This window comes from Lithobates pipiens, unplaced genomic scaffold, assembly GCF_037356315.1.
Source record: "Lithobates pipiens isolate NorthernLeopardFrog02 unplaced genomic scaffold, aLitPip1_a1.2 Scaffold_3, whole genome shotgun sequence".
In the NCBI taxonomy this organism is placed as follows: domain Eukaryota; kingdom Metazoa; phylum Chordata; class Amphibia; order Anura; family Ranidae; genus Lithobates; species Lithobates pipiens.
Window position 1 is genome coordinate 59,449,455 of NW_027507790.1, and position 27,782 is coordinate 59,477,236.

Consider the following 27,782-nt stretch of genomic DNA (forward strand, 5'->3'; position numbering starts at 1 on the left):
AGCGATCACGCATCCGCGCACACAACGTCCCTCCAGCTAGGCCGCACAACACGTGCACAGCCCAGTCCTCCGCGCTCAGGAACGTTCCATCTCATTGGCTAATCCTGTTCCGTTATTGCATGATTGGCTACTGTCAGATCTCTATCATCCTATCACCAGAAAGAGGTGGAGCGGTGTTTTCACTGAAGGGATGTAATCCGCAGGTAGACAAGGAGCGGAGCTGCTGGAGATGATTTTTTTCTGAATTGCCTAAGTATAATGAGACCCCCCAGTAAGGTGGGGGAGGCGCTGAGAGCAGAAAGATGTGCAGGAAGCAGCCTAGTTGAGCTCAAGGTTACATCTTTAGGACTTCAGCTTCTTACAATGCACCTCAACCCTCAAATGCTGAAATGACATCGAAGTAATAGCGGTAATTTTTTTTCCCATTAAAATAAAAAGGAAGTAATACCTGCTCTTTCCTCACAGGATTTGGTGCCCCCCACACCCCCTCCTCACAACAGGATTTGGTGCCCCCCACCACCTCCTCACAGGATTTGGTGCCCACACACCCCCTCCTCACAACAGGATTTGGTGCCCCCCACCACCTCCTCACAGGATTTGGTGCCCCCCACACCCCCTCCTCACAACAGGATTTGGTGCCCCCCACCACCTCCTCACAGGATTTGGTGCCCCCCACACCCCCTCCTCACAACAGGATTTGGTGCCCCCCACCACCTCCTCACAGGATTTGGTGCCCACACACCCCCTGCTCACAGTATTTGGTGCCCGACACCCCCTGCTCACAGTATTTGGTGCCCCCACACCCCCTGCTCACAGTATTTGGTGCCCCCACACCCCATGCTCACAATATTTGGTGCCCTCACACCCCCTCCTCACAGTATTTGGTGCCCCCACACCCCCTGCTCACAATATTTGGTGCCCCCACACCCCCTCCTCACAGGATTTGGTGCCCCCATACCCCCCCTCACAGCATTTGGTGCCCCCACCCCCTCCTCACAGGATTTGGTGCCCCCACACCCCCTGCTCACGATATTTGGTGCCCCACACCCCCTCCTCACAGGATTTGGTGCCCCCACACCCCCTCCTCACAGGATTTGGTGCCCCACACCCCCTGCTCACAGTATTTGGTGCCCCCACACCCCCTGCTCACAGTATTTGGTGCCCCCACACCCCCTGCTCACAATATTTGGTGCCTCCACACTCCCTCCTTAGAGTATTTGGTGCCCCACACCCCCTCCTCACAGGATTTGGTGCCCCCACACCCCCTCCTCACAAGATTTGGTGCCCCACACCCCCTGCTCACAGTATTTGGTGCCCCCACACCCCCTCCTCACAGTATTTGGTGCCCCCACACCCCCTCCTCACAGTATTTGGTGCCCCCACACCCCCTCCTCACAGGATTTGGTACCCCCACACTCCCTCCTGACAGGATTTGGTGCCCCCACCCCCTCCTAATGGGATTTGGTGCCCCCACACCCCCTGCTCACAGTATTTGGTGCCCCCACACCCCCTGCTCACAGGATTTGGTGCCCCCACACCCCCTGCTCACAGGATTTGGTGCCCCCACACCCCCTCCTCACAGGATTTGGTACCCCCACACCCCCTCATCACAGGATTTGGTGCCCCACACCCCCTCCTCAGAGTATTTGGTGCCCTCACACTCCCTCCTCAGAGTATTTGGTGCCCCCACACAGGATTTGGTGCCCCACACCCCCTCCTCACAGTATTTGGTGCCCCCACACTCCCTCCTTACATGAGTTGGTGCCCCCACACCCCCTCTTCACAGTATTTTGTGCCCCCACACCCCCTCCTCACAGTATTTTATACCCCCACACCCCCTCCTCACAGTATTTTGTGCCCTCACACCCCCTCCTTACAGGATTTGGTGCCTCCACACCCCCTCCTCACAGGATTTGGTGCCTCCACACCCCCTCCTCACAGGATTTGGTGCCTCCACACCCCCTCCTCACAGGATTTGGTGCCTCCACACCCCCTCCTCACAGGATTTGGTGCCTCCACACCCCCTCCTCACAGTATTTGGTGCCCCACCCCCCCTCCTCACAGGATTTGGTGCCCCTACAACCCCTCCTCACAGGATTTGGTGCCTCCCTATCCCATCTTCACAGGATTTGGTACCCCCACCTTATAGTATTTGATGTCCCCACACCCCCTCCTCACAATTACTTTAACTGACAATTTCATGGTCGTGTGATGTTGTACCCAAATACAATTTATGTTCTTTTTTTCTCACAAATAGAGCTTTCTTTTGGTGGCATAGTATCTCACAAAAGTGAGTACACCCCTCAAATTTCTGTAAATATTTTATTATAACTTTTCATGTGACAACATTGAAGAAATTATACTTTGCTACAATGTAAAGTAGTGAGTATACAGCTTCTATAACAGTGTAAATTTGCTGCCCCCACACCCCCTGCTCACTAGTGATGGCCGAACGGTTCGCCCGGCGGTCGTTTCGCGGCGAATTTCCGACTTTCGCCGTCCGCGGGTTCGAACGCCTTTTTCCGTCGTTCGCCCCGGCGGACTTACGTGTTTAATGTATACAAGAACTTTAACCTTTCGTGACACGTTTATCATGTGTTACAGGACAACCAATTGAGACATGACAGCTCATGGACACTTGGACATTCCCCCTAACCTATAAATACACCCGATCCGGTGGCCATTTTACATTCTTTCTTCTGTCACTGTAGGGAAAGGATCCTGTGTGGAGTAGGGACAGAGAAAACGCTAGCTATTTGGTACACAAAAGTTCTTTTCAGGACTGGTATAGGTGTTAGGTCAGCAGCCTGAGTTTCTTTTGTCAGTTTAGATAAAGGGACAGAGCGCTGTATGCTGCTATTTTAGGGACAGCTCAGCCAGATTAGTCTTTCTTCATCATCATCATCATCATCATCATTAGCTGTTACTATCAGGTCCACAAAAGAGCTGTTCCAGCTAATCGTTCCAGCCTACTCTTTTTTGCCAATTTGTATAGGGACAGGCAGGAAGCAGTGTGTCAGGCAGTGAGGATAATTTTAAAGACTTGCTGTTACTATTAGTTCCACAAAGGTTCTTTTCAGGACTGGTATCAGTGGTACGGTAATAGGCTTGTACACGTATAATATTCTTTCTTCCAAATATAGAAAGAATATTATACTTGACTGCTGCCCTTCTGCTGCAGTCTGCTAATCATTCACAACTCACTTGTTCCACAAAGCTCTTTATCAGGACTGGTAACTTGGTCTGTCTAGGGTGCTACGGTACATAGGCTTGGGTGCGGTACAGTCTGCTGTTCTGTAAGGACCGCTATCGGTCCACAATAGATAGGGTTGCCGTGCACTACTGCTGACCGCTGCCCTATACTGCAGCAGTCCTTCAGCGGTATAGGGACTGACGCACAGTCTGCTAAACACTAATACACAACCTGCTTGGTCCACAAAAGTTCTTATAAGGACTGGTAACTTGGTATAGGGTGCTACGGTACATAGGCCTGAGTGCGTTACAGTCTGCTGTTCTGTAAGGACCGCTATCGGTCCACAATACATAGGGTTGCCGTGCACTACTGCTGACCGCTGCCCTATACTGCAGCAGTCCTTCATTGGTATAGGGACTGACGTACAGTCTGCTAATCACTAACACACAACCTGCTTGGTCCACAAAAGTTCTTATAAGGACTGGTAACTTGGTATAGGGTGCTACGGTACATAGGCCTGAGTGCAGTACAGTCTGCTGTTCTGTAAGGACCGCTATCGGTCCACAATACATAGGGTTGCCGTGCACTACTGCTGACCGCTGCCCTATACTGCAGCAGTCCTTCAGCGGTATAGGGACTGACGCACAGTCTGCTAAACACTAATACACAACCTGCTTGGTCCACAAAAGTTCTTATAAGGACTGGTAACTTGGTATAGGGTGCTACGGTACATAGGCCTGAGTGCAGTACAGTCTGCTGTTCTGTAAGGACCGCTATCGGTCCACAATACATAGGGTTGCCGTGCACTACTGCTGACCGCTGCCCTATACTGCAGCAGTCCTTCATTGGTATAGGGACTGACGTACAGTCTGCTAATCACTAACACACAACCTGCTTGGTCCACAAAAGTTCTTATAAGGACTGGTAACTTGGTATAGGGTGCTACGGTACATAGGCCTGAGTGCAGTACAGTCTGCTGTTCTGTAAGGACCGCTATCGGTCCACAATACATAGGGTTGACGTGCACTACTGCTGACCGCTGCCCTATACTGCAGCAGTCCTTCAGCGGTATAGGGACTAAGAGTTTTGTCACAGGGTGATTTAAAAAATGACAGGCAGAGGAAGAGGCAGGCCCTTCCGCAGGGGTGGTAGGGGTAGGGCAGGAGCAACAGCCTTGAGCCAAAGTGGGAAGTTGCAGAAGGTGCGTTCAATTACTTTAAAGGACGCACCAGACTTGGTTGAGTGGCTCACTCAGCCTTATTCTTCTGCACCCTCCTCATCCTCTCGATCTGCACCCTCTTCTTCACTCTCTGCTATGTGCACCCCCAAAGACACTACCACCAACAACACCACCACCACCACATACCTTCCGCTTGAGTGCAAATGGGGGCCTTCATGCTCCAGTGTTTTAATAGGGACCCCCGTATAAAAAGCATGAGGGTCAAGGACCAGTACTGGGTGGCAACGTACTTAGATCCCCGGTACAAACACAAAATGGCGGAAATGTTACCGCCGTCGCAGAGGGCTGTCAGAATGCAGCACTTCCAGGCCTTGCTTCGAGAAATGCTGCATTCTGCTTTTGCGTGCGCTGGCAGAGGAGCAATTCCCACTCCCAGAGAAGGATTTGCGGGTACCAATCCAACAGCGCCTGCAAGAAGAGGCCGGTTTGAAGATGTGTTGGTGACTTCGGATATGAGGTCATTCTTTCAGCCGACCCATCGACAGGTGTCATCCGGATCCAGCATCAGGGAACGCCTAGACCGTCAGGTGTCCGACTACATTGGGTTAACGGCCGATGTGGACGCTCTGAGGAGTGATGAACCCCTAGACTACTGGGTGGGCAGGCTTGACCTCTGGCCAGAGCTTGCCCAATTTGCAATCGAACTGTTGGCTTGCCCCTCATCCAGTGTCCTGTCCGAAAGGACGTTCAGCGCAGCAGGGGGGATTGTGACCGATAAGCGTACTCGCCTAGCTCACGACAGTGTTAACTACCTCACATTTCTAAAAATGAATGAGGCATGGATCTCGGAGGAATTCAACACATGTGATCAGTAGACCATGTATATGTCTATAAACAATTTTTGGAATCAAGCACACAGACCTTCTTAATTCATTTGGCTCACTTCCCTGACCCAAAAAAGCACACCGTACTATATGCCCCTACCCTCCTCTTTGAAGAGGTTGAGCGGTGTCATATTTCTACTGGGGCTGCTTATTATGAGGGGTTCCCACCATCCCTGTGCTGTGCTGACTTCCTCCTGGGTGTTCTTATTATGAGGGGCTCCCACCATCCCTGTGCTGTGCTGACTTCCTCCTGGGGGTTCTTATTATGAGGGGCTCCCACCATCCCTGTGCTGTGCTGACTTCCTCCTGGGGGTTCTTATTATGAGGGGATCACACCATCCCTGTGCTGTGCTGACTTCCTCCTGGGGCTGCTTACGGTGCTGCTGTCAGCGCTGTATGTCACGGAGCTGCTGTCAGCGCTGTATGTCACGGAGCTGCTGTCAGCGCTGTATGTCACGGAGCTGCTGTCAGCGCTGTATGTCACGGAGCTGCTGTCAGCGCTGTATGTCACGGAGCTGCTGTCAGCGCTGTATGTCACGGAGCTGCTGTCAGCGCTGTATGTCACGGAGCTGCTGTCAGCGCTGTATGTCACGGAGCTGCTGTCAGCGCTGTATGTCACGGTGCTGCTGTCAGCGCTGTATGTCACGGAGCTGCTGTCAGCGCTGTATGTCACGGAGCTGCTGTCAGCGCTGTATGTCACGGAGCTGCTGTCAGCGCTGTATGTCACGGTGCTGCTGTCAGCGCTGTATGTCACGGAGCTGCTGTCAGCGCTGTATGTCACGGAGCTGCTGTCAGCGCTGTATGTCACGGAGCTGCTGTCAGCGCTGTATGTCACGGAGCTGCTGTCAGCGCTGTATGTCACGGAGCTGCTGTCAGCGCTGTATGTCACGGTGCTGATGTCAGTGCTCTGTATTACGGTGCTGCTGTCAGTGCTCTGTATCTCCTGCACCCTCTTGTTTGCCTACCCTGGTCCCTGACCTTCCCTCTCCTCCATTGCCTTCATTAGCTCCATAGTCCTGAATTGTCAGAACAATTTCCCAAATAAAAAAAAAATGCTTGTAGTTATCGATCCCAAATTCACCTCATACATGTATTATGCTATTGTCCAGGTGGTGGGACTACGTGCTACCCCCTAATAATTACCCCGTGGCCGCAAATTCGACCTAAAGGTTTGCGAAATTCGCCTCCCATTGAAGTCAATGGAGCCCGCGGCGAACGGTCGTTTTCGCGAACGTTTGTGTCCGTTCGCGTTTCGCGTTCGCGAAACGTCCCGTCGGAAGTTCGTCCATCACTACTGCTCACAGTATTTGGTGCCCCCACACCCCCTGCTCACAATATTTGGTGCCCTCACACCCCCTCCTCACAGTATTTGGTGCCCCCACACCCCCTGCTCACAATATTTGGTGCCCCCACACCCCCTCCTCACAGGATTTGGTGTCCCCATACCCCCCCTCACAGCATTTGGTGCCCCCACCCCCTCCTCACAGGATTTGGTGCCCCCACACCCCCTGCTCACGATATTTGGTGCCCCCACACCCCCTGCTCACAATATTTGGTGCCTCCACACTCCCTCCTTAGAGTATTTGGTGCCCCACACCCCCTCCTCACAGGATTTGGTGCCCCCACACCCCCTGCTCACAGTATTTGGTGCCCCCACACCCCCTGCTCACAGTATTTGGTGCCCCCACACCCCCTGCTCACAGTATTTGGTGCCCCCACACCCCCTCCTGACAGGATTTGGTACCCCCACACTCCCTCCTGACAGGATTTGGTGCCCCCACCCCCTCCTAATGGGATTTGGTGCCCCCACACCCCCTGCTCACAGTATCTGGTGCCCCCACACCCCCTCCTCACAGGATTTGGTGCCCCCACACCCCCTCCTCACAGTTTTTGGTGCCCCCACACCCCCTCCTCACAGTTTTTGGTGCCCCCACACCCCCTCCTCACAGGATTTGGTGCCCCCACACCCCCTCCTCACAGGATTTGGTACCCCCACACCCCCTCCTCACAGGATTTGGTACCCCCACACCCCCTCCTCACAGGATTTGGTACCCCCACACCCCCTCCTCACAGGATTTGGTACCCCCACACCCCCTCCTCACAGGATTTGGTACCCCCACACCCCCTCCTCACAGGATTTGGTACCCCCACACCCCCTCCTCACAGGATTTGGTACCCCCACACCCCCTCCTCACAGGATTTGGTACCCCCACACCCCCTCCTCACAGGATTTGGTACCCCCACACCCCCTCCTCACAGGATTTGGTACCCCCACACCCCCTCCTCACAGGATTTGGTACCCCCACACCCCCTCCTCACAGGATTTGGTACCCCCACACCCCCTCCTCACAGGATTTGGTACCCCCACACCCCCTCCTCACAGGATTTGGTACCCCCACACCCCCTCCTCACAGGATTTGGTACCCCCACACCCCCTCCTCACAGGATTTGGTACCCCCACACCCCCTCCTCACAGGATTTGGTACCCCCACACCCCCTCCTCACAGGATTTGGTACCCCCACACCCCCTCCTCACAGGATTTGGTACCCCCACACCCCCTCCTCACAGGATTTGGTACCCCCACACCCCCTCCTCACAGGATTTGGTACCCCCACACTCCCTCCTCACAGGATTTGGTACCCCCACACTCCCTCCTCACAGGATTTGGTACCCCCACACTCCCTCCTCACAGAATTTGGTACCCCCACACTCCCTCCTCACAGGATTTGGTACCCCCACACTCCCTCCTCACAGGATTTGGTACCCCCACACTCCCTCCTCACAGGATTTGGTACCCCCACACTCCCTCCTCACAGGATTTGGTACCCCCACACTCCCTCCTCACAGGATTTGGTACCCCCACACCCCCTCCTCACAGGATTTGGTACCCCCACACCCCCTCCTCACAGGATTTGGTACCCCCACACCCCCTCCTCACAGGATTTGGTACCCCCACACCCCCTCCTCACAGGATTTGGTACCCCCACACCCCCTCCTCACAGGATTTGGTGCCCCACACCCCCTCCTCACAGGATTTGGTGCCCCACACCCCCTCCTCACAGGATTTGGTGCCCCCACACCCCCTCCTCACAGGATTTGGTGCCCCCACACCCCCTCCTCACAGGATTTGGTGCCCCCACACCCCCTCCTCACAGGATTTGGTGCCCCCACACCCCCTCCTCACAGGATTTGGTGCCCCCACACCCCCTCCTCACAGGATTTGGTACCCCCACACCCCCTCCTCACAGGATTTGGTACCCCCACACCCCCTCCTCACAGGATTTGGTACCCCCACACCCCCTCCTCACAGGATTTGGTACCCCCACACCCCCTCCTCACAGGATTTGGTACCCCCACACCCCCTCCTCACAGGATTTGGTACCCCCACACCCCCTCCTCACAGGATTTGGTACCCCCACACCCCCTCCTCACAGGATTTGGTACCCCCACACCCCCTCCTCACAGGATTTGGTACCCCCACACCCCCTCCTCACAGGATTTGGTACCCCCACACCCCCTCCTCACAGGATTTGGTACCCCCACACCCCCTCCTCACAGGATTTGGTACCCCCACACCCCCTCCTCACAGGATTTGGTACCCCCACACCCCCTCCTCACAGGATTTGGTACCCCCACACCCCCTCCTCACAGGATTTGGTACCCCCACACCCCCTCCTCACAGGATTTGGTACCCCCACACCCCCTCCTCACAGGATTTGGTACCCCCACACCCCCTCCTCACAGGATTTGGTACCCCCACACCCCCTCCTCACAGGATTTGGTACCCCCACACCCCCTCCTCACAGGATTTGGTACCCCCACACTCCCTCCTCACAGGATTTGGTACCCCCACACTCCCTCCTCACAGGATTTGGTACCCCCACACTCCCTCCTCACAGGATTTGGTACCCCCACACTCCCTCCTCACAGGATTTGGTACCCCCACACCCCCTCTTCACAGTATTTTGTGCCCCCACACCCCCTCCTCACAGTATTTTATACCCCCACACCCCCTCCTCACAGTATTTTGTGCCTTCACACCCCCTCCTTACAGGATTTGGTGCCTCCACACCCCCTCCTCACAGGATTTGGTGCCTCCACACCCCCTCCTCACAGGATTTGGTGCCTCCACACCCCCTCCTCACAGGATTTGGTACCCCCACACCCCCTCCTCACAGGATTTGGCGCCCCACACCCCCTCCTCAGAGTATTTGGTGCCCTCACACTCCCTCCTCAGAGTATTTGGTGCCCCCACACAGGATTTGCTGCCCCACACCCCCTCCTCACAGTATTTGGTGCCCCCACACTCCCTCCTTACATGATTTGGTGCCCCCACACCCCCTCCTCACAGTATTTTGTGCCCCCACACCCCCTCCTCACAGTATTTTATGCCCCCACACCCCCTCCTCACAGTATTTTATACCCCCACACCCCCTCCTCACAGTATTTGGTGCCCCCACACCCCCTCCTCACAGGATTTGGTGCCTCCACACCCCCTCCTCACAGGATTTGGTGCCTCCACACCCCCTCCTCACAGTATTTGGTGCCCCACCCCCCCTCCTCACAGGATTTGGTGCCCCTACAACCCCTCCTCACAGGATTTGGTGCCTCCCTATCCCATCTTCACAGGATTTGGTGCCCCCACACCCCCACCTTATAGTATTTGATGTCCCCACACCCCCTCCTCACAATTACTTTAACTGACAATTTCATGGTCGTGTGATGTTGTACCCAAATACAATTTATGTTCTTTTTTTCTCACAAATAGAGCTTTCTTTTGGTGGCATAGTATCTCACAAAAGTGAGTACACCCCTCAAATTTCTGTAAATATTTTATTATAACTTTTCATGTGACAACATTGAAGAAATTATACTTTGCTACAATGTAAAGTAGTGAGTATACAGCTTCTATAACAGTGTAAATTTGCTGCCCCCCCACTGGCAACAAAAGTGAGTACGCCCTAAGTGAAAATGTCCAAATTGGGCCCAAAGTGTCAATATTTTTTAATTTTTTTTTTTCAGTTTTCAAAGAAAGTTTATAGAAGCTTAGAACACGGCATACATATAAAAATGGCAAAGAAAAAGCAATAGTGAAGTTGTAAAAAGGTGAATATCAAGGATACAGAGGATAGACCATACCGAGTGAAGAAATGAGATGCAAAACTAGGTGGATTTCCATGAGTGTGCCAGTGTGATCTTGGCTCCCAGGAGGATAAAGGGAATTAGAGAGGATGTCAATTTAGGAACATTCGGAATTTGCATGTTGTAAAGAGCGACAGTGGGTTCTTGTTTAACTGCGTACCCGGTGGATTTACGAATGAGAGTAAAAATTTTATTCCAGTATCCTCTGATTTTGGGGCACTCCCAGAGTGTGTGAAGGAGAGAGACTATATGGCCGCATCCTCTGAAACAGAGCGGAGAGGACTGGGGAAAGAACTTGGTGAACCGAGTGGGGACCAGGTATCATCGGGAAATTACTTTGAGGTCCGCCTCTACAAGGGAGTTATTAAGTATACCCCTGTAGGAGCGGGCAAAATTTGTGTGCCAGGTATCCAGGCCCCATTCAAATTGGAGGTCACGCTCCCACTTCAACATGTAGTTCGCTTTTCCCAGGGGATCAGCTAGTGCTGAGTATATAAGGGATATTCCCCCCCTCACTCCCGTGGCTGATAAACACCAGAGCTCATATTGAGTCACTGACAGAGGGGTGTTAGAGCTTTTCCACACCCTGTGTAACAAATTTGAAAGTTGGTTATAGCGGAAAGTCTCTGAAGGTGGCATGTCCAGTTTGGAGATGCAGTGTTTGAGTGAGATGGGGCCATTGCTGTTAAAGAAATGCCCTATTCTATAGAGGCCCTTATTGAGCCACCACTGAAAAGCCTTGATATTTAGACCCGGGGGGAATTGGGGATTGTGGAAGATGTGTGCCAGGGGATGCCAAGCAGAGATCAGAGAGTGTTTTTTTTTATGCAGTGTGTCGCATAGGACCATTGTGTGGGACAATGTTGAGGAAAGGATCGGAGGTCTTTCTTTTTTTGGTCTCCAAGTTATAAAGTCTAGAGTGTGCTTAGGAGTTGCCTGTCTTTCTATGTCTACCCAGTCTGATTTTGGACCCATGGTGTAAATGACTGAGAATTGGCAGAGTTGGGCAGCTTGGAAATACTGTAGATAAGAAGAAAAAAAGAAGAGAGGGGCGCATCTGGGTGCAGATTTTTCAAAAGGTTTTATTTACAATGTAATAGTCGTAAAATTTTGCACTCACATTTAGTAGGCAAAAGATAGGCATTAAACACAAGGGGTCATCTGGTGTATCTGATTCAAAACGTCAGCCAGTGATCCGGTCCACATCTGTCATCCTGTCATTCCTGTTCCTCTCAATATGGTCCACTACAGGTGTTTAGGAAGAAGCCAGCTTATGGTGGATGCAAGGTATGTAGTTTTTAAAACGAGGCTTGGGAGGCAGAGATGGCCAGGGCGCGGAGCTGTGACGTCATAGAACATTGGAAATACCACCATAAGTTAGGCAGTCCCAGCCCCCCTTTTTTCCTTTATCTATACAGAACCTTCTTAGAGAGGTGGTGGCCCTTCCCCCCCAGATAAACCGTATAATTGCTGACTGTAGTTTGTCCAGGATGCGCTTCTTAATGGGTATGGGCAGGGACCAGAAAAGGTATAAAATCTTGGGAAGCAGGGTCTTGATCGCATTTACGTGTCCCAGCCAGGACATTTTATAGAGGGACCATTGCGTGAGGTCTTCTGACAATCTCTTGAGTAAGGGGGGGTAATTATGTTGGTGTAAAAGTTCGATGTTAGGGGTGAGGTAGATACCCAAGTAAGGGAGGGAGGAAGTGCTCCAGGCAAAAGGGAAGTGATCTTTAAGTCTGTTCACTAGCTCTTGGGGGGTAGAAATGTTAAGGGCAATAGACTTAGACATATTTACCTGTAGTCCAGATATTGCCCCAAATTTTTTGAGAAGTAGGAGTATGTTGGGAGTAGAGATGAGGGGGGGAGGTGATGAATAGTAGTACGTCATCTGCAAAAAGGGCACATTTGTGGGTTCGTTGGCCGCATTTCACTCCATGAGTATCCGGGTGTTTTCTAATAGCTATGGCCAATGTTTCTATCGCAATGGCGAATAGAATGGGGGAGAGAAGGCAGCCTTGTCTGGTACCTTTAAAGCGGTAGTCCGCCAGGAGTGCGCGTTTTTTTTTTTTAAAAGCCAGCAGCTGCAGTATTTGTCTTTTAAAATAGTCTATTTGACTTTTAAAATAGTGACACTTACCTGTCCAGCGCGCCCGCGATGTCGGCACCCGAAGCCGATCTCTCGATCGTCTCTCGGGTGCTGCCGCCGCCATCTTGGGTATGGGAATCAGGAAGTGGAGCCTTTCGGCTTCATTTCCCGGTTCCCTACTGCGCATGCACGAGTCGCGCTGCGCAATGAGGATGGACTTTTGGAAAGGGGCGTAATCTACGCCCCTTTCCGCAGAGAGCTATCCAGGAAGTGGGTGCAGATACCTGTACTGTACAGGTACCTGCACCCCCCTCCCCCCTGAAAGGTGCCAATTGTGGCGCCGGAGGGGGGGAGGATTCCAATGAGTGGAAGGTCCACTTTAGGGTGGACCTCCGCTTTAAGGATTGGAAATTGGTCTGAGAGGTGGCCTTGCATTTTAATCTGCGTTTTCAGGGAGGAGTATAGGGATGACAGGGTTCTTAGAAAATCTGGGCCAAACCCCCATTTTTGGAGAATGGTAAATAGGTATGGCCATGTGACTGTGTCAAGGGCCTTTTGGAGATCTATGGAGAGGACATATCCTGATTGGGGGGAACTCCCGTCCCATGGGGATTGCATGAGGGAAATTAAGTCTACTACTCTCCTAATCTGGTCCGGCCCCTGTCTCCCAGGGATAATGCCCACCTGATCCTTATGGATGTACTTTTCAATAAAAGAGGCCATCCTATTTGCTAGAATTTTGGTCATAGTTTTCAAATCATTGTTGATCAAAGAGATTGGCCTATAGCTGCCTACGTCGCTGGGGTCCTTGCCTTGTTTGAGAATAACCGATATATAAGCAAGGTTAGCTGCTGGCTCCAAGGGGGAGCCCTCACCGAGGGAGTTGAAGAACTGGACCAGACGAGGAGAGAGGACTTCTGAGAATGCCTTATAATAACGTGCTGAGAACCCGTCGAGGCCGGGGTCTGAATCTGGTTTGAGGTTTTTTATGACGTCTTGGACTTCCTCAACCCAGAAGGGGGCGTCCATGATAATGCACTGAGAGTCTGAGAGTTTGGGGATGGTGAGATCCTCTAGAAAAGAGTCAGTGGAGTCAGGGTTTTTTGGGTTCTATGCCGAGTAAAGTTTAGAGTAAAAGGTCTGAAAGGTATGTAGGATTTTATGGGGGTTCTTGGGTCAATGTTCCTGACAGGGATTTGATCTTGGATAGAGAATATGTCCTTATTTTGGGGGAAAGTTTTGCTGCTAGCTGTGGACCAATTTTATTAGCCTGTAGGTAAAAGCGGTTGCTTAACCAGTTGAGGTGCTTGTTTGCATTTGACGTCAGTGCTAAGTTCAGTGCAACACATGCGGATTCTAGATTTGCTAGAGTGTCGGGTGGGGTTGTTCTTATGGGTTTTGCTAAGAGATTTAAACTCGAGTTCAAGTTTTTCTACATCTGCTTTCCTTCCCCGTTTAATTTTGGACGCAAGTTGAATAATTTTCCTCCTTAAGACCGCTTTGTGTGCTCCCCATAAAGAGCATGGGGATGTATCTCCGGTATCGTTAAGGAGAAAAAATTCCTGAATATCTTTTTACATGATGGTGCAGTGAACCGGATTGGACAAAAGGGTTTTACTTAAGCGCCACTGGGTGGTCCGGGCGGAGCGAGGGAGCTGGTTATTCTCAGAGTCACCAGAGAGTGGCCTGACCAAGGTACATCATGTATATCGGCATGAGTAGCTGTGTGAATCTCAGAGTTGGGGATAAATATATGATCAATTCTAGCGAACATTTTGTGCGGCGCAGAATAGTGTGTGAAGTCCTTGGCTGTGAGATTTAGTTCTCTCCAAGAGTCAATTAGGCCCCTGTCATGAAGAAGACGTGCAATTCTGAGACTCTGTTTGGTTTTTTTTTTTAAAGTGGGGTCTGTCCTGGACTGTTTTGTCTAGCATGTAATCGAATGTGGTGTTGGAGTCCCCCCCCCCCTAGGATTATTCTGCCTTCCATATGTGGGGAGAAGGCTGAGAGCATGGAGGCGAAGAAGCGTGTTTGTCCCTGGTTAGGGGCGTAGTAGGAAATGATAGAGTAGGGAACTCCTTCGATGAGCCCTTTAATGAGTATGTATCTACCACATCTTTGATCATGTGGGTGAGAACAAATGGGATTCTTTTTGCAAGAAGAATGGCCACCCCTGTTTTTCTGAGTCAGCATATGCTAGGTAGAAAGTGGGAAAGCTGCGGTGGAGGAAGGAGGGGGTGTAGCTGGCAGGGAAATGGGTACTTTGGAATGCCTTTTGGCGTTTGGAGGGTGAAATAAGCCCTTGTGCATTATGTGAAGTGATCTTCAGAGATAAGTGGTGGGGATTAGAGTCAGCCATGGGAGTCAGGAGTGAGAAGCGACAATGCGTGAGTGGAGTTTACCTCTGCCTTTGGAGCTTGGGAATCGTCCTTTGAGAATATGGTCGCCTGGTGGTGCCCTGAGGGCGGGTAGGGTGATCTCCGCGAGGGTTCCTGGAGGATGTGAGAGAGGTAGGGCAGGAGCAGGGGAGGAGACAAGAAAGAGGAAGAGAGAGAAGTGGAGAGGTGTGGAGTGAAAAGAGGGAAGGGAAACATGTTTAGCATAAGAGGTAAATATAACCTAACCATAAAACCAGTCTGATAAGGTAGCTACAGGACTGGCTAGCCAAGTCCTAGTCCGAATCCCCCGGATGGGAAGGACTTGGAGAGGGTACAACCACAAAAGGGGTTGTGTACCTGGTGTCACCCGAGGGAAGTGAGTCCCTCCCAGTCACAACAGAAGGGGTGGCATGTTGGGCCGCTCCAGCCATCAGCTCCCCTCGTGGGGGAAAGTGAAAATTATGGGACTGAGGAAACAACAAGTGCAGTAAAGAACATTTCTAATGCAACGCTGTCATTGGCTACGATCAAACAGAAAACATACAATCGCTGGGGAGGGGCTCTCGGGGGGGGGGGGGGGGTTACTATCCTTAAAGTGGTGTTTCCACCAAAAAAAAGCTTAAAATTCATAAAAAAATAAAAATTGGATTTTTTTTTTTTTACTCAACTCTAAATGCCTGTTGCTAGGAGGTCCCTCGTAGTCTGCCTCCTTCAGTCCCTGGGCACTGACATCACTTCCCTTTGGCACCGCATAGTCATCTGGGACCTGTCACGTGTCCTGGCGCCACTCGTGCATGCGCAGTGGGTGCCCAGCTGTGAAGCCACAGCCAGATGCCCACAGTAAGAATGCCAGCGCCGCAAGCGGAGCGGGGAATGAGGGGGTGCTTTGTTCCCCCGCATCGCTGGACCCTGGGACAGGTAAGTGTCCAATTATTAAAAGTCAGCAGCTGCAGTATTTATAGCTGCCTTTTCCTTTTTTTTTTTTTAGGGGGCACCCCACTTTAAGGTGGATATTAAGGAAGAGGGATCTGATGAAAGCATGACCTTGTGAGGGAAATACCAATAAGAAAATATAAAAATAATAACTAAAGAGCCTTTGGAAGGCAGGATAAGAGTAGCCAATGTGAGGTTAACTTCACCCCAGGCGGGGTGGTCAGATTTATGGCTAAGACGTGTGTCCCAGCTAGCCATAGGGGAGGCTATTGGGGCCCGATCCACAGAAGCAATGGAGCCTGAAAAAAAAAAAAGGGGGAAAATGACAAAAGTCAGAGTCATGTAAGGCTATCCACTACATATCCGAGTGGGTGCAGCAATCAGCCCCAAATGTAGGATTAACCCATTGCGAACAGGAGCACTGGGGGGGTCTCGCTCATCTTGGGGGGGGTGAGATTCTCGATACCTCTTTGGTAGTTGTTTGTTCCACAGGGGGGTCAGAGGGCTGGCTGGTGGAGCTTGTCTTGGCTGGGTGATGCAGAGGAGCTAGTTCCTGGGTTATGAGTCCTAGTTGCAGTAGTTGGCGCTCTCTGTCAAGTAAGTTGGTGAATCCGTAGGATTTGTCTCTGAAATGAAACTGGAGACGAAAAGGGAATGACCAGCGGTACTTGATGGAATTCTGAGCTAGGATTTCAAGTAGGGGCTTGAGGGATCTCCGCTTCTGTATAGTGGTGGGGGAGATATCCGCAAAGATTTTGGATTTTGTGACCTTGGAATGAGAGGTTATCCAGATTACGGGTTAGTCTCATCACGTCCTCTTTGACTCAAGCACTCAACTTCTTTGGTCAACTATGGGAAGGCCTGTTCTCAGTTGAACCTGTCCTGTTAAACCACTGTATGGTCTTGGCCACCGTGCTGCAGCTCAGTTTTCAGGGTCTAGACCATTTTTAGGTAGATTTGCAGTATAAACAAAAAATACGATAAAAAAAAAAAAAAAAAACATTTTTTATATATTAAAAATCTAATTTCTTCATCAATTTAGGCCAATATGTATTCTGCTACAAGTTTTTGGTTAAAAAAATGCCAATAAGTGCATATTGATTGGTTTGCACAAAAGTTATAGTGTCTACACTCCATGGGATATTTTTATTTATTTATTTATTCTTTACTAGTAATGGTAGTGATTAGCGACTTATAGCGGGACTTCGATATTGCGATAGACATTCTGACACTAGCTGACACTTTTTGGGGATTGACACTGTACTAATGACACTGGCTGAAAAGGGGTGAACATCAGGGGCGATCAAGGGGGTTAACTGTGTGCCTAGCCAGTATTTTACTACAGTGGGGGAGGTGTTTTTAATAGGGGAAGAGATGGATCTTAGTCCCTGCTTTGCAAGAACACAGGATCCATGCCTTCCCTACTGTCAGAACGACAATCTGCCTTTTTTACATAGGCAGATTGTTGTTCTGCTGATCAGCTCCTGCTGTGTATAATCACAGCATGAGCGAGTCCCTGACGGCACGCATTCTCACCCCCTACCTGAAAGTGCAGGATCAAGTACAGGCCCGGACTGGGACAAAAAATAGGCCTGGGCAATTTAGACTGAGCAGCCACTTTTCCAGCAACCGCCCATTTGTGAGGGTGGTTGGTGACGGCATAATTAAAGAGTCAGTCCTCTACACTGTAATGTAATGGGGCACTTGATATAAATGTAATGATTACAATCTCCCTTTACAGTGCAGTTCCCTTTTCATCACAGTGTCCCTAACAATCACCCCAGCAGAGCATGATCCAATTTGCTAAAGCAGGGGAAAAAAATCCTTCCTGATTCCCTGAGAGGCAATCCAATTTTCCCCCGGATCAACTTTACCTATAAATGTTAGTACCCAGTTATATTATGTACATTTAGGAAATAATCCAGGCCTTTCTTAAAGCAATCTACTGAGCTGGCCAGAACCACCTCTGCAGGGAGTCTATTCCAAATTTTCACAGCTCTTACTGTGAAGAAACCTTTCCGTATTTGGAGATGAAATCTCTTTTCTTCTAGACGTAAAGAGTACCCCCTTGTCCTCTTTGTTGACTGTAAAGTGAATAACTCAACACCAAGTTTACTATATGGACCCCTTATATATGTGTACATGTTGATCATAGCCCCCCTTAATCTCCTCTTATCAAGAGTGAATAAATTCAGTTCCTCTAATCTTTCCTCATAGCTGAGCTCCTCCATGCCTCTAATCAGTTTGCTTGCCCTTCTCTGCACTTTCTCCAGTTCCCCAATATCCTTTTTTAGAACTGGTGCCCAAAACTGAACTGCATATTCCAGATGAGGTCTTACTAATGATTTGAACAGGGGCAAAATGATATCTCTCTCTGGAGTTGTCACGTACCTGGTGGTTGAGCCCACGGATGCAGGGAGTGGCTTCTCGTATTCCTTTGGCTCAAGAACTCCTGGTAGAGCAGACAGAGGTTCAGGAGCACAGAAGGGGCACAAGTGCCTGGCAGGTCACAGATGCAAGGGCTGGTCCGGACTCCAAGAAGCAGACGGGGAACTGGATGCAGGCTGGAATTGGGTTCAGCGGTGAGCAGGAGCAGCAGGAACACTCACACCGGATCAAAGAGGAAGGTGTCTTGTAGATTAGGACACTCAGCGGATCTTCAAGCAGGCCAGGTTGGACACTGATAGGCAGGAACAGCACCAAGGTGGCAGGTAAGGCGTAGTCGTAGTCAAGCCGGGTCAAACACAGGCGGGCAGGTACGGTATCAAGACAGCAGGCAGAAGAATAGTCAGGCAAGCCGGGGTCGGTGGCAGGCAGCAAGCAGAGAGTAGTCAGAGGCAAGCCGGGTAACAGAAATCAGGTAACAGACAAGGTAATAACAGGGGGGTCTCTCAGGAATGCTGTAAACCGGACAGCAGGGAGGCAAGGTGACAGGTCCCTTTAAATAGCCCCTTTGGCGCCAAGATTTGTCTTACTGCTCGCATTCGCGCACATACATTAACATTACCACGCACCCGCGTGCACCCATTGGTGCCCTTGCGCACATGCATTCACCCGACAGCGCTAGCGAGCACCCGCTTTCGCCCGATAGCTTTAGCGCACACCCACGTGCGCCCAGCAGTGTTAACACTCGGTTGGCTCTTCTGCTGGGGATTCTGCAGGTAAGACTTCTGGGAACAGGCAGGTGATCAGAACGTCCTTCTTAACATTGCCCCCCCCCCAAGGGGCAGCCTCCTGATGCCCAATTGAGCCATCTTAGTTGGGTGCGCTCTCTTGAAGGCCAGGATCAGTCTTTCAGCATGAATGTTGGATTCCGGCTCCCATGAATTATCTTCCGGGCCATACCCTTTCCACTTCACCAGGTACTGAACCTGACCACGTCTCTTCCTGCAGTGCAGAATTGTATCCACCTCAAACTCAACCTCTCCATCAATCAGAATAGGTTCGGGCGGACCGGTATTTCTGCCAATGAAGGGATCTGGGACAGTGGGCTTGAGTAGAGCCATATGCAAAATCGGGTGAATCCAGAATGACTCTGGCAACTGCAGTTCATAAGTCACACTGTTGATCTTCCTTTTCACAGGAAAGGGACCAACGAACTTAGGGCCCAACTTCCTGGAAGGACATGCCAGCTTTAGGTTCAGAGTTGATAACCAAACTTGATCTCCAGGCTCCAAGTTAAGTTCCCCTCTCCTCTTCTTGTCAAAGATTTCTTTATAGTTTTCCTGGGTCCTGGACATTGTTTCCCGGAGAAGTTTATTGTTGGCACTGAAAAAGGCTAAAGTCTCTTGAGCAGCAGGCACCGAGCATTCCGGAAGGTTATTTGACAGGAACAAGGGATGAAATCCATAGTTTGCAAAGAATGCAGTCTACGCCATCTTAGAAAGTCTGTCCACAACCACAAAGATGGTAGAGTGGTTTTCAGAAGGGGGCAGCTCAACGATAAAATCCATGGAGATCATCCTCCATGGTCTTTCAGGAACAGGCAGAGGCTTCAGCAGACCCCAGGCTTTGGATCTGCTGCCCTTATTCTGAGTGCAGACAGTGCAAGATGCCACGTAATTCCTGCAGTCCTTTTCTAACTGCAGCCACCAAAGCGTACGCTAGAGAAGTTCAGATGTCTTGTGTACCCCGAAATGGCCAGCTAACTTGTGGTCATGGCAGGCACTGAGAACAGCAACTCGTACCGCCTGGGGTACAAAAATTGGATCCTGATGCCACAACAGATCGTCCCTCACTTGCAGTGTGACATCAGATGGAGGAGAGGCACAAACAGAAGCTCGTTTGATCTGGGCCAACAAGTCTTCCTGAAGCCAAAGGAAGTTTCCTGGAGACAAGATGGTGTCTGGGGGTGAAGAGGCCTCAGACTCGCTGAACATTCTCGAGAGGGCATCTGGCTTGGTGTTCTTTGACCCTGGTCTGTAAGTAATGTGGAAAGAAAATCGAGTAAAGAAGAGAGCCCACCTGGCCTGACGTGGTTTCAATCTCTTTGCGACTTTCAAATACTCGAGATTCTTGTGGTCAGTGTAGATAAGGATTGGATGTGCTGCTCCCTCCAGAAGGTACCGCCATTCTTCAAGTGCTGACTTGATGGCCAATAGTTCCCGGTCTCCCACATCGTAGTTCCTCTCAGCTTCAAATAGTCTACAGGAAAAGAACGCAACTGGGTGTAAGAGAGCCTTGGATCCTTGTCTCTGAGAAAGTACTGCCCCTACTGCAATTTTGGAATCGTCTACCTCTAGAATGTAAGGTAACGCTGGGTCAGGATGCTTCAGAACCGATGCAGAGGTAAACAGGTTCTTGAGGGTTACAAAGGCTTTCTGGGCTTCGGATGACCAACGGAAACGACTGCCTTGCTTTGTGAGTTCCGTAATGGGAGAGATGATAGTGGAAAATCCCTTAATAAACTTCCAGTAAAAGTTTGCGAAACGCTGAACACCCTTCTTAGCCGTATGGGCAAGCCAGTCCAAAATGGCAGAAACTTTCTGAGAGTCCATCTGGATACCTTCCACAGAGGTGATTAATCCCAGGAACTGAATGCTCTGCTGCTCGAACACACATTTTTTCGGGTTTAGCGTATAAGCCATGGCATCGCAGTCTTGTTAACACTTTCTTAACGTGTTCACGGTGCTCGGGCAGAGAAGGGGAGAAAATCAGAATATCATCTAGGTAAACGATAACGAACAGATCGAGGTAGTCTCTGAAAATATCATTCACAAAGTGCTGGAACGTGGCAGGGCCATTACACAGTCCAAAGGGCATGACCAGGTAGGTACTCAAAATGCCAGAACCGGGTGCAAAAGGCAGTCTTCCACTCGTCGTCACTCCGGATGCGGACTAAGTTGTAGGCCCCGCGAAGATCCAGTTTGGTGAATACTGCTGCTGCCCCCAGTCTTTGGGATAGTTTGGGTACCAAGGGTAGAGGATACCGATTCTTGATCGTAATTTTGTTGAGCTCCTGATAATCTACGCAGGGACGTAGCGAGTGGTCCTTCTTCTCTACAAAAAATATTCCTGCTCCTGCAGGGGAGGTGGACGGCCGGATGAACCCTTTCTCTAGGTTTTTGTCAATATAAGCCATTAGGATCCCCAACTCCAGCTCTGTTAAGGGGAAGATTCTCCCAAAAGGAATTTCGGCTCCAGGGAGGAGCTCAATCGGGCAGTCGTATGGCCTGTGAGGAGGGAGAGTATCTGCACCCTTCTTGTTGAAAACATCCAGGAAACCGTGATAGGCTTTGGGAACAGATTGGCGGATCTCCTTGTCCGCTTCCAAACATAACAAAGACGGGGGGTCTTCAGCAGTCTTTAACAGGCAGTGTTGGTTACAGTAGGGAGAAGGGAAGCTGATTCTCCCAGTAGACCAGTCAATCTGTGCGTTATGGGCCAGCAGAACGTTCTGATCTTCGCTCCCTTAGTCGCCTATCTATCTGGATGGATAGGCTAATGAGGGCATCTAAAGTCTCTGGAATACCCACTTGGGCTAGTTCGTCCTTCAGGGATTCTGAAAGACCCATGCGAAATTGGTAATGCAGGGCGGCATTGTTCCAGTTGGTATCAGAACTCCAACGTCTAAATTCTGACACATAGTCCTCCACTGGTCTGCGGCCCTGCTGTAAGGAGTTCAGAGCCGCCTCCGCAGTGGCTGTCAGTTGTGGGTCTTTGTAGAGCTGAGACATGGCTTGGAAAAAAGAGTTCAGATCATTAAGTGAAGCGTGCTTCTGCTCCAGAAGGCTGTGGGACCAAGACTGTGGTCCTCCCAGCAGCAGCGAGATGACAAATCCCACTTTAGTAGATTCAAGTGAAAAAGTGCGGCGCTGCAGAGCAAAGAATAGTTCACAAGCATTACGAAAAGGCCTGAATTTACTTCGGTCCCCTGTGAACCTCTCGGGTGTGGGGACCCTTGGCTCGGGTGGCAGCATTACTACTGAGGGAGCGGAGAAAGTTCCTGATGAAGAAGGTGAAGGTGCAGACAGGGCCTGAACTTGCTCCTCCAGTCGGTTGTAACCTTCTTGCAGGTTCTTCACAGCTTGGGTAAGTCCGGCAAGATGGCGACAAAGTTCGTCCATTGGAGAGGCTCCCTGCGTGGGCTCGGACATGGCTGTCAGGTACTTTCACGTACCTGGTGGTTGAGCCCACGGATGCAGGGAGCGGCTTCTCGTATTCCTCTGGCTCAAGAACTCCTGGTAGAGCAGACAGAGGTTCAGGAACACAGAAGGGGCACAAGTGCCTGGCAGGTCACAGATGCAGGGGCTGGTTCAGACTCCAAGAAGCAGACAGGGAACCGGATGCAGGCTGGAACTGGGATCATTGGTGAGCAGGAGCAGCAGGAACACTCACACCGGATCAAAGAGGAAGGTGTCTTGTAGATCAGGACACTCAGCGGATCTTCAAGCAGGCCGGGTTGGACACTGGTAGGCAGGAACAGCACCAAGGCAGCAGGCAAGGCGTAGTCGTAGTCAAGCCGGGTCAAACACAGGCGGGCAGGTACGATACCAAGACAGCAGGCAGAAGAATAGTCAGACAAGCCGGGGTCGGTGGCAGGCAGCAAGCAGAGAGTAGTCAGGCAAGCCGGGGAAACAGGAATCAGGTAACAGAGAAGGTAATAACAGGGGGGTCTTTCAGGAACGCTGTAGACCGGACAGCAGGGAGGCAAGGTGACAGGTCCCTTTAAATAGCCCCTTTGGCGCCAAGATTTGTCATGCTGAGTGTCCACGCGCACCCGAGTACGCCCGTGCGCACGCGTGCATACTCGTTCACGTGCATACATTAACATTACTACACACCCGCGTGCGCCCATTGGTGCCCTCGCGCACACGCATGCGCCCATCGGCGTTGGCACGCACCCGCGTGCGCCCGACAGCGTTAGTGTGCGCCCGGCAGTGTTAACGTGCGCCAGTGTGCGCCGGTTGGCTCTTCTGCTGGGGATTCTGCAGGTAAGACTTCTGGGAACAGCCGGGTGATCAGAGCGTCCTTCTTGACAAGAGTCCATACCTCTCTTAATACAAGAAAGGACTTTGCTCGCTTTGGAAACCGCAGCTTGGCATTGCATGCTATTATTGAGCTTATGATCTACCAAAACCCCCAGATCCTCTCCACTATGGATCCCCCCCAGTTGTACTCCCCCTAGAATGTATGATGCATGCATTTTCTTAGCCCCTAAGTGCATAACTTTACATTTCTCAACATTAAACCTCATCTGCCACATTAAATGGAGACATCCTGTAAGGACGTTATTCCACTACATAGCTTGGTGTCACCTGCAAAGACGGGAATGTTACTTTTGATCCCAGACCCAATATCATTTATAAAGATATTAAAAAGTAAAGCCCCATACACACGAGAGGACTTATGTCCGACAGACTTCCAAAGGAGATCTGCCGGAGTTCCGACAGATTTCTGACGGACTTTTCGACTGAGCGGACTTGGCCACACACAATCACACCAAACTCTGACGGATTCGAACGTGATGACGTACGACTGGACTCGAATAAGGAAGTTCATAGCCAGTAGCCAATAGCTGCCCTAGCGTCGGTTTTAGTCCGTCGGAATAGCATACACACGAGCGAATTTTTCGGTAGGAACTGGGTCCGGCGGAGTTCCGTCTGAAAAATTTGAAGCATGTTCCATTTTCTAAAGTCCGTCAGACTTTTGCGAATCAAAAGTCCGTTGCAGCCCACACACGATCGAATAGTCTGACGGAATCATTCCGTCGGACTTTGGATGTTGAAAAGTCCGCTCGTGTGTACGGGGCTTAAGGGTCCCAGCATTGAACCTTGGGATACACCACTGATAACCTTAGACCATTCAGAGTAAGAATCATTAGCCACTATTCTCTGAAATCTGTCTTTTAGCCAGTTTTCTATTCATTTACAAACTTATATTTCCAAACCTGTAGACTTTATCTTACACATGAGCCATGTGTGCGCCATAGTTGAGCTGCACTAGTTTTTGTTATTTACATTGGGGCTTCTGTGACAATCTACTCTGTACGTTAGAAATGGAGCAGTTAATGCAGACCCCTGTAAATAACTTTCACGCTTGCAAATTGTCACCCTAAGGCCGCGTACACACGGGCGGATTGTCTGGCCAACTAAGTTCGTCACACAATCCGACAGACAGTCCGTTCAACTTTTGAATGAACGGACTTGACCACATACGATGAACAGACAGTCCGCCGAAAGCTTGCGCGATGACGTGTACGGCACGTACGACGGGTCGAGAAATTCGACGTCCAATACACTGCAATGCAACCTTCGCCGTGTAAATCCTTTCTGAGCATGCGCCAAACTTAGTCCGTCGAACTAGCCTACTCACGAGCGGATTGTCCGCTGAAACCAAGTTTGGACGGACTGTATTACGGAAATTCCGAAAGACTAAGTCCGTCAGACTGTCTGCTGAAAAAATCCGCTGAAGCCCACACACGAGCGGATTGTCCGCTGAAACACGGTTCAGCGGACTAAGTTGGACAGACAGTCCGTCCGTGTGTACGCGGCCTTAGGCTGGATTCACACTAACTGTGGCCGCTGCTCGAAGCAGGGGGTCCGGTACATCCCGGTACACCATTTCAGGTGCGAATCGGGTCCGAATTTTTTGCTGAATTCGCACCTGAAACTGCGCTAAAGACACACAGGGCCCTTCCCAGTGGCGCCCCAGAGATGTGTGAACCTTCTCCATTGAGAGACAGCCACAGTCTCCTGTCATGCGAATTGGATGTGGGGAAACCCACATTCAATTTGTATTAGTGTGATTCTATCAGAGTGTGTGTTATTGCCAAAGCTGTATTCTAATATACTGGCTTGCAGTTATCCACAGTTGGCTTTTATTTTTAATGAAGTCTGCATAGCATTCTGTATCTATTATTTGCTGCTTCAGGTCAATCTTTCTTCTCTATATGTGAGATCCCAGGTACAAGTCTGTAGTACAAAAATCGGATAAATAACATAGAAACAGCTAGTCCCCTAATTTTGAGAACTCTGTCTTAAGGATATTATCTGTATGTTTTTAAATTTGTACAATCTACAGTATATTGGTTGACACAGAAATTCCTGGCTCTGTATGCCACAACATACATAACAGATACCTTTCAAAAATAGATATAATGAACAGAAATCACACAACCACTATACATAACATAAATATCAACTTTAATTACATGTTATTATTTTAATACGGAACACAACCAGAAATACTAAATAGCTCTTACAATATTATTTAAATGTGAAACACAACCAGAAATACTACATAACCCTCAAAGTATATATACTATATTCTACTATATATATATATATATATATATATATATATATATATATATATATATATATATATATATATATATATATATATATATATATATATATATATATATATAATTAAAACACCACATACATTGAGGGATAGGATTGCACCTAATGTGCTTAACCCTCCAAAAGGAGTATCATTGATTACAGACATAAATGGCTTTTGACTCTTGCAATTATATGATATGCAAGCTAGATGGTACATCTTTTATGTCATACTCCACTGGGAGAAGCTACTCCATTGATTCCTTCATTTTATGCAATAGTAGGTATGGTGCATATCTGTTGGAGTGTTCATGCCAGAAACAGTACACAGGGAGGACGACCAGGCATCTAAGAGACTGCCTAAGGGCGCATTTGTACAACATCAAAAAGGGTCATAAAGAACACTCCCTTTCCAGACACTTTAGGGAAAGTCAATATAGAGACCCCACTGGGATTAAATTTGTGGGGCTTGATGTAATACGTGCCCATTGGAGTGGAGGTAATAAACGTAGAATGGTATCCATGCTCGAAACGAGATAGTTCCCATGGGTTTGAATGTTGACATGACAACTGTTTTGTAGATAATAGATAGACCTTGCTATTTGCATACAATTACACAGTATTTACATGTAATTTATACATATGTGTACATATTTGACTTTGTGTTCTTTATATATATTCTATGAATATGTTGCATTTTTTTTTATCAATTTGTTTTTATACGCTGGCTTAAATAGCCTGCTTTTTATTGGTTATTTTTACTAACTATTGAGCACGTTATCTACAGTGCCTTGAAAAAGTATTCACACCCCTTGAAATTTTACAAAAACATAAATGTATTTTATTGGAATTTTTTCCCAGAAGTCTGCCTAAGATACAAGTCAGATTTCGGGAATCCCTTGCAACCTAAATGTCGTTTTTTGAGAGATACTTTCAATAGGAACCCGTCTAAAGGGATGCAGACCCAACAGATTTCCTCATTAGTGCCCTGTAGCTCCACACCTGACAGTTAATTATGAAACTCCCATTAGACCTACTCAGAACAGAGGAACAGAGAAACACACATGGATATATTCAGAATAACAAAAGGTAGGAATCTGCAACAAAGTTTGTTATAATCCTTGCAATGTACATAGATCACCCAGAGTTATACTTTAAGAATATCCTAAATGATTCTCCAGGTGTCTCGGATAATACCGCTAGCTGTAGATATTCCAATCAAAAAGTCATAATGCAAACTTGCACTTGAATGACCAGTTGCCAGGTACCTGAAATGAAAAAGTGAATAAATATTGTATGTTTTTTATGTTTTTCAGTAAAAACTCTACAAACACATTGGAAGAGTCTAAAAGATTGCTACAATCGGCAACTTAAGAACAAATAAGGAGGCTAAGAGCCGATCAGGAAGTAAAAAAGTTGCCCTGTACTGCTATATCCAGGAATTGGAATGGGAGAGTAAGCTATCAGCTTTCATATTTGTGTTTTGTCAACAAAGAATAGTGTAATCATGCTTCATAATAACAACAAACTATTTTTATTCCAAAACACAGACTAGCTGGGAAGACAGCCCCTCAGATGATGTGCCAGAGGAAGCGTGGCCAGCGGAGGAGCAGGAAAAAGACAATAGTGGCCAGGAACCCCCACTTTTTGAAATCCAGTCAACCTCAACTCCTCGGTCTGTAACAGAGGAGGAACCTGAACCAGGTCCTAGCAAGAATAAGCAGACTTATGAGGGGGGAAGGTCGAAAAACCATAGAGCTACTGTTAGTAGTGACTGAGATGTTATGGAAATTAGATGAGTAGACATGTGATGATGCAGCCTTTGCAACAGTATTATTAGGGATGTGCAAGAGAGTACGCCCCGAAAAAAAATGTCATTGCTTATAAATACTGCCCAATCATTTTTAGATGATGAGCCATCCTCATCGTCTATGTGTGGACCCATCCCACTTTCCATACATTATCAGCCCTACCCACCACCTCCACCACAAAAAACTATTTTTAACTGTAATGTTCCTGTATATGTCAGAATATTTATACTGAAATATTAAAAATGTATTGTAATTACGAAAATATGCAAATCTTTGATTTGGGAGATTTACAATTCTCTAACAATACAAACAAGAAATGTAAGTTTGTTTATCCGTGCTATTTTGAAGACAAGTGATACAAATGATGTTACTTAAAAATATATATT

At 49.2% G+C, this 27,782-nt stretch overlaps 1 long non-coding RNA gene across 1 annotated transcript; it reads left to right on the forward strand.

Moving 5' to 3' along the window:
- Positions 1 to 198: 198 nt before the first annotated feature.
- On the forward strand, positions 199 to 27,782 carry LOC143939979 (uncharacterized). Its single transcript, XR_013263776.1, has 3 exons — positions 199 to 409; positions 26,902 to 27,040; positions 27,136 to 27,782. It is a non-coding gene; the product is annotated as an uncharacterized LOC143939979 (long non-coding RNA).